Genomic DNA, 18,880 nt, shown 5'->3' with positions numbered 1-18,880 from the left:
CTTAAAACTGTACGATAGATGCACAAATGTCGAGATCCGTACATTATGTATGATTATGCTGAGATAGGCATCATCGACAAAATCAAGAAAGAAGATCTGCGCTGGTTTGGACATGCAGAGCGAAAGAACAGCGAAAGAACGACTAAAAATATTTACTATACGAATGTTGATGGGTGCAGAAATAGAGGAAGACCGAGAAAGACATGGCGTGACCAAATCTAACAAATACTTGAAGATGGACATGTCAAAAGTCGGAATAATCGGCGCGCGAGCACGAGAAGATGTATGAATGTAGAGAAAGCAAGATCTGTATGCAAAGAAAGAGTGATGTGGCGTTCTATTCTCTCTGCTTACCCTTACGAGGAAACGGCGTGATGGTTTGTTGTTGTTTTATGTGATATTTTCTGGCACTCAATTCAGTGGCGTCTTTGATACCAAATTTCTAGTGAAGCTCAGATTTTGAGGATAAGTAGAATATGCGTAAATGTTAAGTAGGTACCTACAGTAAATCATCTTTGAGCATTTTTATATTGGTTGCTAGTTTTTTATCTTCATGGTGTGTTGATATAATGCAAAATACATATAAGGTACTGGGTGAATAGCAATGATGAGTGATGAAATAAAACCCCCGTTGGTGTGTTGACCAATCAATGTAATGTTCACACGTCAATCCAGTAAAATGAACATAAGGCAAATAAAATAATAACAAAAATGATTTCTGCGGAAAGTAGTGCAACTTGCGTCCAATTATCAGTACTTGTAGTTCCACCATTCAATTTCACGCCGACATAGTTTTCTGTCAAAAGTTCACCATCAGCGACATCTGTGTTTTCAAATTGTAAGGACACTTCACTTAGTCGGTAAGTGGTTTGAATCTTTGGTGTGTAGTTATTAGTTTCCCCAACAGGTGGTGATATTATGCATTTGAATAATGAAATGTCTAATTCTGAAAAAAGGCAAACAAAAATGTTATCTCTGTAGCTCAATCACAAATACCCATCAGCGTGCTTAAAAACATGCCAAGAATTTGAGCGATCACAGTGAACAATCATGAACATGCTTAAGTAAACGCAGTCATAAGTCAACGCGTGTGTAATCTCTAAGTCAACGCTCGTGTCGGTTTGTTTTTTGTTTTCCTCGTAAATAAATACAGCTCACTGGCGAAAAATCGGTGTTTACTGTAAAACATTACACAATATATTATATAATAAAAAAAGTGAAAATTAAATTTCAATTACTATGGCGACTGCTTTTCTTGACATTTGACTTGGCAACCGACAGCTTAATGCAATAAATAGCATGATAAATGATAAATAAGTAAATAAAAATAGCCGTTTAGGAATATTTTCACCGGTAAAATTCAAATATGTGATTGCGCAGCAGGATTATACGGCGAGAAACGTAAATATGTTGACATTTAATATTACGTGTTCACGGATGTTCCATTGTGATCGCGAATACGATAAACAACCATGGTGAGAAATTGTTATCACGTCGCTTATTGGCACGTCGATAGTTATTTGTGATTAAGCTACAGGTTATCTACGCAAATACACGATATTTAGCGATTGGCGTGCTTTGACAAATTGATCATCCAGTTTAAATACGGTAGGATTACATTGTTCTAGTGTGATGTAGAGAGGTGTGTTGAGGAGCCATATGGCGCGTATCGCTTAAGCTATGGTTTCCTAAGACAGCGGTACCGTCACAAAGCGGCCGTCACGGGACGGCGGATGACGTCATTAAAACGTTGACTATGTAAATCAATGGCGCTGGTTTCCTAGAGAGCGTTGACCGTGAACGTAACGTCGAAGCAACGGTGCCGCCATTTGCAGGACGGCCGTCACAGCGGTGCGAACTGTTTTCGAACGGTTTTTGTCGCGAAGCGGTGACCGTTTGGCTGTCAAAATGAGTGCAAACGTGGTGCGGAATGTTGAAAATGTCGAAATATTGATTAATTTTGTAAAAATCATGACGATTTATGTAATGGAAGGGCAAAGACTATTAAAAAGTCGAGTTGAAACAAAGTTCGTGAAGAAATATCGGGACAACGCTTGAAATATCAGGTATGTACTAAAATGTAAATAACAATAGAATCATATAAAAATAACAGAGCAAATGTTTATAAGCTACAAGAAAAAAGCTAAGCATCTATCATAATGTTATTTTTCTAATTCAAAACATGTATTATAACATTGTTTATACGTAATAGATTCCAAGGAATCCTAACCTATTTATTGTGTCTGCAGATAATTGGTTGAATTCTATATTAAAATTTCGTAAGGTATCCAAAGTAAAATGCTTTTATTGGATTCAATTATCCTTTTATTTTTTTTATTTACAAGGGTGTAAAATGTGACGCATTTTGTCTTGTAAGGACATTATCAAACTTTTTATTAGGTTACCTTACCAAATCCTAACCTATTTTGAAGTTGACATTTTATGAAATAACACACAACATTTCAGATTAAAAGTCACATGGGTGTGATTTAAAATAAGGAGTTCTCCATGAATATTAAAGAGCCAAGAAAAATGCCTGGAACATAATCTTAACAGAGTAAGTTTGATGAATTTTAAATAAAATATGCCCTTTGAACATGAAATGAATACAACAAATTTGTCGATGGATACAAATAAGTATACCAATGTAATTCTTGTATGAACATTACTATAATATTTTTTCTGCATTAATTATTACATTTATTTATTCTAGAAAGCTACAAACACCAAAGAGTAGTCACCAACATAAACAATTTTTGTTACAACTGAGAGGGAAAACATTTTTGAGAAGGGAATACTGAATTTGCGTCGTAGGTGAATTGGTTCAGGCGAATAAATCTCACCCAAATGATAAAAGTTTCAGCTCTTTGACTTCACAAAAGAAAACAGATGGAAGAGTTGAGGAAATGTGATGTTAAAACATAGGCAGAATGGAGAATGTTACAATGTGTAAAATGCCTACTTAAACCAGCCTATGACAGAGCATAAGCCCTGTAAGTGCCTAGACTTCCATATTCCCTTCTCGAAAATGTTTTCCCTCTCTGTTGCAACAAATTTAGAACTAGATAACTCCCTAGGGAGGAAATCCAGCCTGTCTGCAAACATTGGACATACTCAAAACATTGTTTTTAATGAGTAAACTAATGGCACAGAAAAACGATTAAATATAGACATACTTGGGACTTATTAATACATTTGTTCCAGGATTCTTATCACCGAATTCAATTAAATAATATGGTATGTAAATGAGCTCCCATTTATATTTGAGACAAGTTCAAACTAGTTTTATAGCAACTCCATAAACACCAGTAATAAGTTCTTATTTAGATACATAAGGTAGGTTGCAATAACTTTCCTGTATATTCATTGTGAATTTTATTTTCAGAATAAGTACATACTACAAAATTATTTTCACCCAAGTGCAGATCAAGATACGAGTAGTGAGAGGGTAGATACTCTCCCGATAGTACTACTAGATTTGCTGTGCGAGTCGAACTCAAATGTTTGCCAGCAGAAATTACTAGGCTTCCGAGCGATTTCTTCACTGCCTCAACATGCAAGGACAAGGGGACATTCGTCAACGACCTACGACTCAGACTCGCAGACATCAGACAAACACCAGGCATCCACCACAGTCCAAAGAAAACCTTTATCCACAAAGAACTTCTCAACACGAGCCACGTATTTATATTTACTGACTGCCACAGAAGACCATTCCAGAACGCCATACAATGTAGAATAGACGGGAGACAAGACTTTCTGAAATCTACCTTCACTATTGTGATGGAAAAATCCAATGACACCATACCCACAGCAGTACTTACTTCGGACTCACCAGATCCACCTCCAGGAAGGCAGACACTCCCCTGAAATGAACACTTCCCAGAATAATACTGATCATAAAAACAAAAATGTACTAATAAATATGAGCAAACTATTTTTACCTGGATGCAAATTATGTTTTAAATACCTCTTATGAATGTACACATTATTGTAATTCCATTTTGTATTATAATTTTATATGTATTCTTCTCCGTTTTTTATATCATGAGAAATGTAGTTTATACTCACATAATATATTTTCTATTACATAATATTTATGTAAATTTAGGATTATAATGAAAAATCCTCAAGTATGCTATACTAAAATGATTTCGTGTTTAGCATTAGGTCTTATACTCATATATATTCATATAACTCATAAAATATTAGTTCTTTATACAAATATGAACCAAACTTTTCTTCTTTAAATATCTCTTTGTAAAAAGAGATATTTAAAGAAAAAAAGACAATAAATTTAAGTTAATTTAAAAAAACATCTTAAAAAAATAATAACATATTATAGTAAAAAAAGCAATATATTATTTTTAAATGCTATTCTAAAAGTAATTCAAATAAGTTTAAAAATATAAAACCAGCAGTGGAAAAAGAAAGAATAAAGGTCTTTCAAGTGAAATGTAAAAGAGCATCAGAAATTCAAATATATTAAAAAAATATTTTGTACTTTCTCCAGCCTGTCAATATAAGTAATGTATTGTGGATTCCAAATTATGGATGTAAATTCTAGGTGAGTACTTACATAGCTATAATAGAGTAATAATGAATTGATTACAATGTCTGCTTTGTAATGACAAATGTATTCTTTATGTTTGTTGTTACTATGTAAAATACTATATTATATTTTGACAGACTAATAAAATGAATTTAATTATGATTCAAAGAGGTTGGATATATACTTGTATGATAGGGAGCAGATGATATTCCTAAAGAGTTAAAAGTTATACAATACTGTGTTGTGGGGTACATAAATTATTAGTTAAACGCTGAAGACATTTTGGTTTCGAACTTACAGTTTGTAGTTATGTATATTATTACATATGGAAGTTATAAGTATATATTATGGTGTCTGTAAGAAGTAAGTGTATAATAATTGTAATTTTTCAGAAGAAATCTGTACAGTTTATATATAGTAAGCAATATTAAGTTCTGATGTTCCAGTATAAATTGTTACTACAATTATTACAAGTTTATATATGTATATTAAAGAAAACGTAAAGTAAAGTGAATTCTGGTTCTTTTGTTTTACAAAGAGATATTTAAAGAAGAAAAGTTTGGTTCATATTTGTATAAAAGTACAAATATTATATGAGTTACTTATAATATATGCGTATAAGACCTAATGCTAAGTAATCTCTTGAAATGTAAGAAAGCATCAGAAATTCAAATGTTTTAAAAAATATGTTGTACTTTCTCCAGCCTGTCAATATAAGTAATGTTTTGTGGTTTGTAAGTTATGAATGCAAATTCTAGGTGAGTACTTACATAGCTATAATAGAGTAATAATGAATTAATAACAATGTCTGCTTTGTAATGACAAATGTATTCTTTATATTTGTTGTTACTATGTAAAATACTATATTATATTTTGACAGACTAATAAAATGAATTTAATTATGATTCAAAGAGGTTGGACATATACTTGTATGATATGGAGCAGATGATATTCCTAAAGAATTAAAAGTTATACAATACTGTGTTGTGAGGTACATAAATTATTAGTTAAACGCTGAAGACATTTTGGTTTCGAACTTACAGTTTGTAGTTTATTTATTTATTTTATTTTATTAAATATTTGGGTAAATCATAAGAACGCAAATATTTCTTTTTTAAAAAAAATAAAAAATAAGTATTAAAAACAACAACTTTTTAACATAAAAAGACCAATAAAGTTTTCATAAATTAAAAAGATATAAACATTAAATGTGACAAAAAAATAAAAAATAGATAAGAATTTTAAGTGAGAAAAGAATAATTAGTTATGTATATTATTACATATGAAAGTTATAAGTATATATTATGGTGTCTGTAAGAAGTAAGTGTATAATGATTGTAATTTTTCAGAAGAAATCTGTAGAGTTTATATATGGTAAGCAATATTAAGTTCTGATGTTCCAGTATAAATTGTTACTATAATATTTACAAGTTCATAAATGAATATTAAAGAAAACATAAAGTAAAGTGAATTCTGGTTCTTTTGTTTTACAAAGAGATATTTAAAAAAGAAAAGTTTAGTTCATATTTGTATAAAAGTACAAATATTATATTAGTTACATATATATGGGTATAAGACCTAATGCTAAACAAGAAATCGTTTTAGTATCGTTATCGTTTGAGAATTTTTCATTATGATCTTAAATTTACATAAATATTATGCAATAGAGAATATATTATGTGAGTATAAACTCCATTTCTCATGATTTACAAAAAGGAGAAGAATACATATAAAATTATAATACAAAATGGAATAACAATAATGTGTATATTCATAAGAGGTATTAAAAACATAATTTACATAAAATTTTGCATACTATAAAACTATGTAATAGTACTTAATGTTTCCTAAATAAAAGAAAAAAATATTTCTTTCTCTTATTTCTGTTTACAGGATATCATGATTTGTTCACCAAAACACTAGAAATTGGCCCTGTGAAGGAATAGAACGCACCAAGATCAGTTACAAATAAAAATGTAGTTATTGCATATATTATTTTTATTTAATCAAAAACATACACCTTTTATTTTATAAATTATTATGTAATGTATTTTTTAAAATTATTTGAGTATGATCTTCTTCTTCTCTGGTCTCAATCCTGGGATTGGCTGGCAGCAATTCCTTTCATTCTTCTCCTCCATTCCTCCCTGTCTTGTGCGGCTCATTTAAAGTCAACATATGATGAGCAGCGCACGTCCTCTAATAGGTCCTCCAGGTACTCTTGGCGTGGGCATCCCCTAGAATTTGTTCCCTCGGTCATCCCCTCCATTGCACATGCAGGCCTTCTTGACGTATTACATGACCGATCCATCTCGCTCGCCTTTCGGACAAGGTCCTGAGCAGGTGCCTTCCACCTTCGATTCTTTGGAGAACCTCCTCATTTGTAATGTGGTCTCTCCAGGAAATTCCTAGTAGTCTTCTATAGGACCACATCTCAAAAGCCTCTAGTCTCTGTTTATCTCTTTCGGATACGCACCATGTCTCGCAGCCATACATCAAGATACTCCATAAATAGGTCTTGATTAGGAGTATTCTTAGTTTTAGGTCTATATTATTTGATTCTTTTATTTTGGACCTTTTATTAAATGCAAGTCTAGCTTGATGTATACGGCTGTCGACCTCGCTCTTAGACCAACCGTCCCACGTTATTTTGCTCCCGAGGTAGAGAAACTCCTTGGTGTTCTTTAGTGGTATTCCCGACATCACTACTCTCATCTGGTGTTGCATTCGGCCTACAGTCAGTAGCTTTGTTTTGTCTTTATTTATCTTCATACTGTAGTTATTTTGAAGAATGCTTTCCATAGTTGTAAGGGCTCTTGCAGTTCTTCTTCACTTTCAGCAACCATAGCAATATCGTCAGCAAACCTTATCATATCCCATTTAGTATGATATTAATAACAATAATTACAGGATTAAATAAACTAAAATTAGTTATTATATAGATGTGATTATAAGTAATTATGATATTTTACAAATTGCAAATATTTATCTATAAATCCAACATACTCAAGGAATACTATTTAAAAGTTTAACATATAACATCAAATCAGAGAGACTAAACATATATTATATAAACTATAAATCATATATTTGTTTTTACATTATAAATTTAAGATGTTTCTATCCCCTTGTATCAAACACACACTCACCCTTTCCACAAACCCACCCTCACACTCATATACACTAACTCTCATATTCACATACCTACCAAAACCTCACTCAACTCCAGCAATATTACAGCACATTTAAATCAAAGCTTTCTCTCACTCTCTAAGACTTGCAAATAAATAATACAATAATAAGCTCCACTCGTTTGACGATAACAGCCGAACCTCGCTTCTAAGTTATCGTTTTGAAATTTACTCAAGAGTAAATATTCTACTTTATGTATGGAAAATATATATAGGATCAACATTGAAAACGCATCCAATGTAGTAATGGGGGATTTAAATTTTTGTACACCTAGAGACTAACTCTCAGGTATTGAGAGTCTCCAAGTTTTTAACCAAAGGGACATGTTTCTTAGAAAATTTTTATGATCTACACTATCTTCTCTAATGGGTTCCTTGTGAAGATTGTTGAATCTCTGAAATTCAAATACACTTTACCCATTTACAATCTTCCACCATCTACAAAATATACTTTTAAAATCTAGAGTACTCTCGGGTTCTACAAACAGTTCTGGATTTTTAGGCGCTACGCACTTTAAACCCACCAATTGTTTTCTCATTAAAAACTTTTAACTCTAGGGATACATTTTGTTTTAGAATGTTGCTTGGATATAGGACTTTGTATGATATCATGTGCCCAAATTTGATCAAGGTTTTTTTTTCAAGATCATTAATGAATTTCGAATGTTGAAATTGAGCGTCTAATATTATACTGAAATCATTTAAATGAGGATTATTTTGAATTGATCCAATTATTGCAAACACACTTAATAAAATGTAAGTACAGGATCAAATTTGAAAAATAAAGTTCTACTATTATCTAAAGGGTGAGGTAAACTAGGGAGTAATATTTTATCTGTTTGAAACAATTCAAATGCCTTTTTTGTTAATAGCATTATTATCGGATATCAAAGATATTGTGAAGTAGGCCTTGTATACAAACTCCTGACGTCACTGCAACCTGTGAAGATCTATTGTGATGGATTAAATTAATTAAAAACAACTACTGCACAACATCATTATACTTACAGAGGAATATTTTTCTTTAATGAAATGAACAAAGATAATAAAAAGTACCGTCAGGAATACAATATATTTAAGAAAGAAGTAAAAAATTACATCTATAATTCTTCTTTATGTAACACTGATTGAAAACATCGTTAATATCTTTTTTGTAATTTATTTATGTTATTCTAAAATAATCTATTATAAGACGTCACTCCCGATTATGTACACAAGAATTGTTTATTTCTTTTACGTAATGGGAAACGTTAATGTAAATATATGTAATTGATTAATGTAAAAAATTGTATTTAATATTATATTTAAATTTGTTATTAATAAATTAAAAAAAAAATCTATTGCACCTATAACTTTAAGAAATCCTCTCATACAAAATAAGCCGGATATAACTAGATTTGTTCTGGACACTGGCTTCATTATAATATAGTCCGGTGTTTTTCATGCCAATTGATGTTGATGTTGAAATAGTTTGGTGACTAAATTCGTGTATATCAGCAGAGTCGTCTTGAATCTGGAAGATTTATCAAAAGTTAATATCTATAGGCATTAAACATTTACGTATTTAAAATTGTCAAATGAATTGACAGAAACGATACTTACATATTGCCAAAATTATTATTCATTACATACCTCATTACTACCCCAGTACCGAATAGCAAATAGGCCCTGGAGTTCTACTGGTATTTTCTCATCTCGTTTGTGTCCTTCCAAATCGAGTTTTACTAGAGTAATTATGCGCCTCATATTTTCCTTCGAAAAACAGTATTTCTCCTTGAATTCACTGTCTTAAAAATCTTAAAAAGAGTTGACTCTTTTTTTAATACAATTTTCGTGCACGAGAAGGTCGCATGCCTTCGAAAATGTTTAAAATTAAATAAAACTGTGACAAACTATTCATAAATAACGACAAATATGACAGATCGCATTCTAGGGCATATTTTTGACAGATAAGCTTCGTGGCCGCCAGATATGACAACGTTTTCCTAGGAAACCACTCTCTAGTCACCGTTTCGGCGGCCGTTCACCGCATCACCGTTCGTACGGCCGTTAAGATATCGGCACCGTTTTCCTAGGAAACCCAAGCTTTATATGGGTAGAATAACATTGCTCGTCCAGAAAGCTCCATCTCTTCAACGCACGAGAACGTTGTAATCCTGCCGTTAGTCGGACATATCCAAATTACAAGTTGTAACTTGAAAAATAAATATTTTGAAATAATCATTAAAATAATTTTTAAAAAGCCCTTCAGGTATCCCAGCTTCAAGTTATTTGAGGAATTTGAGATCTAGATATAAGGCAAATATATATTTTTAGAATAATAATATTTGTGAAAGCAAATTATTCTACCAAATCTCAAAAGGAACACTCCCACACTACCAGAAGTCAAACTAGAGGATGGGTCATGGGGTCTACCACAAACTCTGAATTCGGGCAAAGAAATTTCAGGTTTCTGGGCCCTAAAATATATAATATGTTACCCGAACCTTGCAAAACCATGACGCGGATTCAATTGAATAAATTTGTAAAAGATTGGTTACCGGTTTTAGGTAGAGAAAAATCGGAAAATTTATTCAAAAACATTCTTAAATAATAAATGGTAAAAATTAATATTGTAAAATTGAATAATAAATTAACTTGTGTGTAGTAATGTTATTATAAAACTAATAAAACAACTTTGTTTTTAACCACTTTTTTTTTTTCACTAACCGGTTTCAAAGCAAACAAGCTTCTTTGTCAAGGTTTACGTAACTAATGAATTAATTCCTATTTTATTTTTATCATGTTCACTAAATACTACACATAGACCCAATAAATCAAGTCTTTTTTTCCTTACAAGGATGGTAATTAGAAATAAATATTTTCGAAGCTAGACAGGAGAGGACTAAAATAAATATTGTTAAAATAATAATAAAAAATTAGTGGTTAAAAACAAAGTGGTTTTATTTATTTTGTTATAACGAATAATCTCTAAGTTAGTGCTTCAAATATAAACTTTAAAGAAATGTTTTGTTTATTTTGCATAAAAATGTCTGCCTTAAAACAGGTTGTACCTAGTTAGGCAGACTAGACATGATTCAGAGAAATCTATTACCTAAGTGTGTATGTAGTAGATAAAGAAACTGTTATTTTTGATAATAAACCATGATTATAATACCAATCTACCTATTTATTTATGGTATATTTAGAAAGTAAGTTCATTACATAACTTATTTTAATAACATTACAATAAGTTGACCAGAGTTTCTTTCGCGTCCGTTCTCTTATTACTTCATTGGTGGAATTTTAGTTACTTGTAAAAATAATTAAAATGTAAAAAAAAATTATAAAAAAAAGTATCTTCAGTGTGTAAAAAATCTATGCTTTAATCCAGGGAGAAAATACGAGGATACGTTTGCATGAATAAAAGTCAGACCGCATTTCCTCTTAAGACCTTTTTTCGCCCACTGCTTTTACCTGGTATCATTCTGCAATATTCGTTCATGCTCACAAGTAATAATAGCATTCCAAAAAAAATATTTTTTTTCATTTTTTTAGCCTCTTGGAATGTAGTATGATTTTTTAGAGTCACCTGAAAAAACACAAACATTTTATCTGACAATTTTCCATCTGTAAACGTCATTTTAACATTACATAAAAAAAATGCTGAACATTAAAAACACTTCGATTTCAATTGATTATATAGCCCCGCCACACTATGCTCCTTGCGCTGCTCATCACTTTGCTCCTCGCGCTGCCGGCCTCTCGCCCGATGTTGCCCTCTCCGCTCACACACTGCTCTACTCGCGCAATAAATCGCGACGCTCCGCACTTGAAATTTGTCTTTCTATACAATGGACGATGAAACTGGTAGCGTGCGCGCTATGCATGTTTAGTATAGCTAATTATATCAATGTCATACAAAGATACATTATTCAAAAATGACGCGAGCGTCTTGGTGGGAGCGCTCGATGCGTACTGTGACCGCGTGATTATGTGGCCAGCCACTCGCGCTTATATTGCCGGTCCTTTGACTCGCGCTCAAAAAACGACAAAATAGGGAGCGGTGGGCGTGACGAGGAGCATGACGTGCGGCATGACGAGTAATGTTGCCACACTACGTCTCTGTCTTCTTTCCTCGCTACTTCCCATGCCACTCGTCGAGTGTGTGGTAAGCCCAATATAAATGAAAAAACGATTGATTCTTGAATCCACAAATTTAGAATAATCAGTGTCCGGTTTCATCGCTTTCGCTACATCTGTTTTTTTTAATTTTTAAAATTATTTTAATATCATGTACATAAAATTACACATATTTACAAAGTCTAATTAGGGTGGTTATTTACCCCGTTCTAAGACAGTCAAAATATAAAAACAGTAATCGATACTTATTAATTAAAACGTAATTAAAACTTGAAAAAAAAAACTGTAGTAAACATGAACACAATACGAGAATATCAGAAACATATCATATACAACCTTCTGTCTAATAAACCATGGACTGAAATTGTACAATAAACTACCAAACAAAACTAAACAAAAGACTCAGACAACCTTTACGAAAGAAAACGATAGAAGGAAAATTATAGACCGTTTAAATTTATTCAAAATTGTAAATTCAATATGGGATTGCCCTGAACTGTTATCTCTCATCAACTTCAGGGTGCCTGGTAGAATGACTAGACAGGTGCCACCGTTTTGTAGCAACAATTCACGGACAGTGTATACTTGTAATGCAGTATTAAATAGACTTCATGAACTCGGCTATAGTTATTCCCACGTATCTGATATATTTAGTGTAGGGTATTGTTACTATAGAACAAACCTTTTGAACTTTTTCAAAGATGGTGAATGGTAATTATATTTATTTATTCATGCATTTCATTTTTTTTGTTCACTTTGCCTAGCTGTGTGAAACAGTACTTATGATTTTCGTGTTGTTTTACTGTAGAATGTTTTATTATTTAAACTTTCCACTGAATATGCTGTATAATTTTTAGGTTATTTTTTAAAATATAAATCTTGTATAATTTTTGGTTTGATTTTTTAAATTTTTTTTATAAATCTTGTTTTTAAAATTCATGTTTTTGAAAAAAAAGGAAAAAAATATTAAGCCAAATATGTAATATTATAAATGTTTGTAAAAAGCAGATTTGCCGTTATGATAATAAAATAAAAATAAAACAAAATATAAGATGTTAAAAATATTATTACTAACAGCAGAATGTGAATTTTAAAAGTAAAAATATTTTGTTAAACGTATGTAACCCGTAAGGGTTTATAAATAAAAGATAAAAAAATACATAGCAAATCGTTATCATCATTATGATTCCCTTTCCGCACCTAATGGTGTATAGGGCACTGCATTGGTACACCAATCGCAGCGTATTTTGATCAATTTCGTTGCATGAAGGTAAGATGATCAGGACATATTCTAGTGTAAAAACACATTTTTAAATAAATATTTCATGTCATCCATGTCAGGAATCAAACCCGAGACCTCTTGCGTGGTAGGCAAACGCGCTGACAACACGAGGCCGACAAAAAATACATAGAAAAAATAAATTTAAATCAATGTGTTTAGAAAAAGTAGTAAACATAGTGAAAACGTAGTAAAAAAAGATAGTAAAATACATGGTTAAAAAACATAGTAAAAATTATGTAAAAAATCCAATATCGATAAACAAAATTTTAGATAAGGAAATATGGAAGCCTAAGAAATAAGAGAAATATGGCCACTTTACACACTGAGTAACATTTACCATTTTGCCTTTTTTTAAACAACCATATTTCTTCCGTCTGAAGCCTCACCCACTTACCCGGATCCGTCTTAGAGATCTTGTGGCTTTTCAGATCCGCACATTGCAAAAACTGTTTTTTTTAGTTTTATGAACGGCTCATTACTTTATTTTTTATTTTTAACATTATTTGTTTACACCACCGTCTGTGCACCCCAGTATATTATAGTCAATTTGTCTGTCACCTTCAATATATTTTTCCCCCAATTCTAATGGCGATGGGGTATGTTAGTCTATTAGCTTGTTAGTAAACCCGAAGAAACAAGTCCGACCGACAGTAGGGAAATGTCACGTTTTTTTAAAAGCATTTTTAAAGTAGTAAAGGTCTATCTTCTGCTTTTAACGCTTGTATCACCGTCACATGTCGACAGTTATAGGAAACGTTGGCATCTGCTCTCTGGAGCACCAGAACGCCTCCAGGTGACTCTCAACGCAGGTCACCGGCGGTGCACCCAAAAGCAGCAGACTTACCCAAGGACTGCTGGTTGCAAACCAACTTTTGCCACCATTCATACCTACTCAAACTGTGATTATTGAAGAATTTTACCCCATCAAGCGAACGCAATAAAGGAGACGCATACTTCGCGCTCAGCGAAGTCTTCAGTAAAAAATGTCCACTGACAGGGGCGCACCCACAACTAAAGTCAACAGATGGAAGAATTGAAGAAATTAAATTGTTCAAACATAGGCAAAATGGTGAATGTTACACAGCGTGCAAAGTAGCGGCTTAAACCAGCCAATGACAGGTCATAAACCTTGTAAATGTCTAGGCTTCCATTTTCTAGAACTTTTGTCTACAAACATTTGAATAAACTCAAAATATAGTCGATATAATGAACTAACACCAAGAATTTTCACTAATGAACTTGAAAGGACTTTGATTGCAAAACGAAATAAAACAAAAAAATAACATATTATAGAAAAATAAGTGTTACGATACTAAATTATTATTTCAAATGAGGTAAAATAATTACGACAGAACATTATATTATCTATTCATTATCAGATGTAATTATTGTTATATTAGATATTAAAAGATAAATATGTAATATTAATATGTTAGGGTGTTATTATTGTAATTGGATAGTGTTATCCAAAAATGCGTCAGCCACAACAACCTCAAACTGAGATAATTGATGTTTAAAATAAGGCGCATTTTCAAAAATATGATTAATTATTTAGCTCGTCTGATGAGTTTAAAATACAAAAAGTACTTAATAGTAAAAAAGACTATGAATTTTTTATACTTATTATTTTTTAACAAAAAAATTCAACAAAAAAGTGGGATAGCACATTTTTAAAGACCTTTGGAGTAACAATAACGCAAAAATGTTTTACAAAATGTTATGTTACAAAAAATATAATTAATTGGAAATATGATTTTTATTATTTTTTTAATGTAAAATTATCAATTGTATGTATATATCAACAATATTTTAAGTTTGTCCAAATTTTTGTAGACAAGGACTGGATTCAACTCCCTGAGGGGCTGATAACATTAACATATTACAACAGAGCTGAAGAATATTTCAGAGAAGGTAATATAGAAGTCTAGGAATCTACAGGACTTATGACTTGTCATTGGCTGGTTTAAGTGGCCACTTTACACACTGTGTAACATTCACCATTCTGCCCATATTTGAACATCTATATTCCTTCAACTCTTTCATCTGTTGATGTTCTTCTTCGCAGTCTCAATCCTGGGGATTGGTTTGCAGCTAAGTCCTTCATCTCGTCCTCCATTGCTCTCTATTCTCTGCAGCTCTCTTCAGCTCAACATATGAGGCGCAGTTCGAATCCTCGCACACTTGCTCCAAATACTCCCGCAGGGGCGCATCTGCGATTTGTCCTCTCAGCCATTTTCTCTATTATGTCATGCAGGAGACCGCCATGGCGCATAATGCAGCCGATACATTGGGATGAGATGGTTTTGATAAGGTGCCTCCTTTCTTCGATTCTGCTGAGAACCTCATCATTAGTGATGTGGTCTCTCCAGGAAATTTCTAATATTCTTCTGTAGCACGTAGCTCCACATCTCTAAGGCCTATGTACTTTTTATCTTTTTTGGCAAGGCACCATGTCTCACAACCGTACATCAATATGCTCCATACACATGTCTTGGTATTGGCAATTAAAAAAATAAATAAAAAAAATAAATGTGTTGCATATTTTTTCCCCTGCTTATTATGTACAAGGCTTATTTTAACTGCAAAAGGAATGTTCTTTCCATTTTTTTTGACGATAGTGTGAGGATCTGGTGATGGAAACTCATACAGGAGAAGCCGGACTATTGACAGGCATCAACAGACCTTCCGTTCCACTTTGAGAGCGTTCGGCATTTTGTGTCCTATTTTTATTTATTTCAACAATCACCTTTACTATTTTTACCATGAATGATATTACCTCATGCGATAAGTCTTTATGACTCATCACTGTTACGATATCTTCTAGGTCCTCATCCAGACTTCTACATCACGCCTCTAGCTGCATTCGCTCTAAGCTGAAAATGGGACAATGCATCAACAAATGAGGGACATCTTGGGGTGTCTCATCATCACATGGACAGCTATTGATTTCTGAGAGCTTGAAACGGTGAAGATAGCTCATAAAACATCCGTGGCCTGTGAGGATTTGAGTCAAGTTCTTGTCAAGTTGCTAGTGGAGTTTTAAGCACCGTAAAGCAATATTATGTTTTCAGCCCAGTTGTATGGCTTTTAGTTAACACCGATGTCGGCAGACCGCAGCTCGCGAGCCGTATGCGGCTCTTTAGCCACTCGAGTGGGGCTTAGCGCAAGTTACACCTTTTGTTCAAATTGTTTAATTTACGTTCTATAGAAGAACTTCTCGGACTATTGCCTTTTGAATTATCGAGGATATTGCAAATACTGTAATCGAATGCACGGAGAAGCATCATATTAAACCCGATAAAATTATTTCAATTTCGACATATGGAGCCAAAATTATGACTGAAGTGAGAACGGTTTTTTGTCTATTTTCGAAACAAAAATTATTTACGAAATGCCTTTTTACCAATGCATCATTCATCAAGAGGCGAAAATTTTTAAATGTTATGGATTTGGTGATCAAGATTGTCAACACAATTGTCGTTAAATCTCCTTTACATCGCTAATTTAAAGAATGTTTACTCAATCTCTCTCTTCAATCCGTGCCTCATGTCTGAGGATGGTGATTCCGCCAGATTCCAGGCATGGCTCGTCTGTGGACAGTCTCCCTCCATCTGGAACGGTCTTGTGCTCTTCTATAGGCATTCGTCAGTGATGATTCTGATGATTCAGTGAATTCAGTTTACTCAATAATAGAGAGTAAATATGGAGAGCTTCTCTGCATAATGAGGTGCATTGGCTTTTAAGAGGAAACAGTTTAAAACGAAAAGAAATTTGGCTCTTAAAAGAAATCTCAACCGTCGTAATGCTGATATTTGGCTCTTTTGACTAAAGAGTTTGCCGACCACTGGGTTAACACATCAAAGTATTGCAGAAAACTCGTAAATTTAAACTCGTCAAACTATTTTTTAAAAGTAAGAATATCACTTTCGAATCATTCTTATCCATATTCTGAGAGGTGAGGGTCAGTGCTATGAAAGCTCTTGAAGTAGCTGCGACCTATGAAGATCTATTTTGACGGGTCTCCGTGAACAGTTCTCTCCCTCCAAGCCAAGGTCTATAAAGAGCTTGTCCAAGGCGTGGAAGGCGAGAGTTTACATTTTGCTAAATCTCCCCCTCCAAGCCCAGATCCGTAAAGTATAGGGATATTAGGTAGGGGGCGAGCTATTTAACATCCTTACGTTTAACCAGTGGTCGACCGAATGTGAGGTTCCTTTTATGATGCAAAGCATCACACTCACGTAGAATGTGTATAGGTGTTTCCTCATGTGCACTGCAGAACCTACATGTAGAAGTTTATCTATCACAACATGGACTATCTGTTCGCTCTAGTAACGAGAGAACTCTTTTAATACCTTGTCATCGCTCTAATTTTCTTGCCTCCTCTTTCACAGTAGTAGCCGCTTGATTGTGGAATAATCAACCCACTTATATTAGAGACCCCTTATTTATTTACATTTAATTCAATATTGAAATGTCACTTTCTAAATATTTAAATTGTTCTTTATCCTTTATTTTTCCTTCCCATTCCCTCTCCTCTCTTCATAGTATAGTGTTAATTTTATATTCGTGATATAGTGTTAATTTTTTAATATTTTTATTTTGTTAATCTTTGTTTTAAATTTTTGTATAAAATTGTAAGATTCAATACGAGTATGTCCATGTACTTGTAATTTTCTCAAACTGACGGTTTGCGTAGGTACGAAGAAATTGCCTTAAGGCAATATGCCCGCCCTTGTATGTATATATATGTATTGTATATGTGTTTAAAGTGTTAAATAAATTAGTAAATAAGTTTCGGAAAGATCAATCTGCAGTGCCTTGTAAGGGCTCTAGTTTTGGATCACGATTCTGACTCTAACCTATATTTCTCGATTTTGTGACTAGATGCATTTTCATAACACCATCCAATTTGCATTGATCTAATGATTTTTTATCATCACTGTTGATTGTGTACGTTTTAATTAGTATTTGCTATAAGATAAATGTATACATGTACGCTTTATACAGGCTGCTCCAAACGCAACGTGTAAACGAAGAGACAAATTTTATCTTCGAAGGGGCGAAGAATATAGTCATGTGGGTGAAATAGCAACAGTATCTGTATTACAATTGTTAGAAATAGAGTAAACTTCAACTGTCTATAAAATGGTCTATTCAAAGCTTAAAAAAACGAATTAACTTTTCTTTAAATTTTTTGACAAAAGTGTTAAAATGTTCTTAAGGTGATTTTAAACGAAATAGTCTCCTCCCTTAGGCAAATCCAAACATGTGCACTTCTTATGAAAATGGCTTTCGTTTTGGAGAACTTTTTTATGATGAACGGACATTGTCCATTTATATAATTTATAGGGTTTTAATATTACAATTGCTTGGACTAGAGAGAGGTAATTATTCTTATGCCGATATAGAATCAATGTTAAATATTTCTAGTCTACAAAAACGTAGAACTGAATTGATTTCATATATATGTTCGACATACTAAAGGTATAATCGATGTTCCATCATTACTGGGACAAGTAAAATTCAATATTCCGACTCGTAGGTTGAGAAACAATGAAGTACTGTTCAACGATCAGCATAGAACAAACTATGGCCTTAATTCTCCAATGACTCGTCTTTGCCGTATTGTTAACTCGAGACAAGATCTGGACTTTTTTTGTTTAAGTTTACAACGATTTAAACGAGCACTAAATAAATAGTCCAGATTTTGTCTCGATGTCCCTTTTGTTTGTC

The 18,880-nt window shown here is 32.8% G+C and overlaps 2 long non-coding RNA genes across 2 annotated transcripts; one reads left to right on the top strand and one right to left on the bottom strand.

Annotated features, from left to right (window-relative positions):
• The first annotated feature begins 1,721 nt into the window (after nucleotides 1-1,721).
• Nucleotides 1,722-4,031, top strand: LOC148277812 (uncharacterized). Its single transcript, XR_015823364.1, has 3 exons — nucleotides 1,722-2,066; nucleotides 2,467-2,557; nucleotides 3,386-4,031. It is a non-coding gene; the product is annotated as an uncharacterized LOC148277812 (long non-coding RNA).
• Nucleotides 4,032-7,114: 3,083 nt separating this feature from the next.
• Nucleotides 7,115-9,830, bottom strand: LOC148277811 (uncharacterized). Its single transcript, XR_015823365.1, has 2 exons — nucleotides 9,376-9,830; nucleotides 7,115-9,256 (listed from the first exon to the last, which is right to left on the bottom strand). It is a non-coding gene; the product is annotated as an uncharacterized LOC148277811 (long non-coding RNA).
• Between the last annotated feature and the right edge of the window lie 9,050 nt (nucleotides 9,831-18,880).

This window comes from Micrasema longulum, unplaced genomic scaffold (assembly GCF_059751315.1).
Source record: "Micrasema longulum isolate JH-2025_06_02 unplaced genomic scaffold, ASM5975131v1 h1tg000977l, whole genome shotgun sequence".
Lineage (NCBI taxonomy): Eukaryota > Metazoa > Arthropoda > Insecta > Trichoptera > Brachycentridae > Micrasema > Micrasema longulum.
This window is presented reverse-complemented; position numbering and strand designations above follow the sequence as displayed.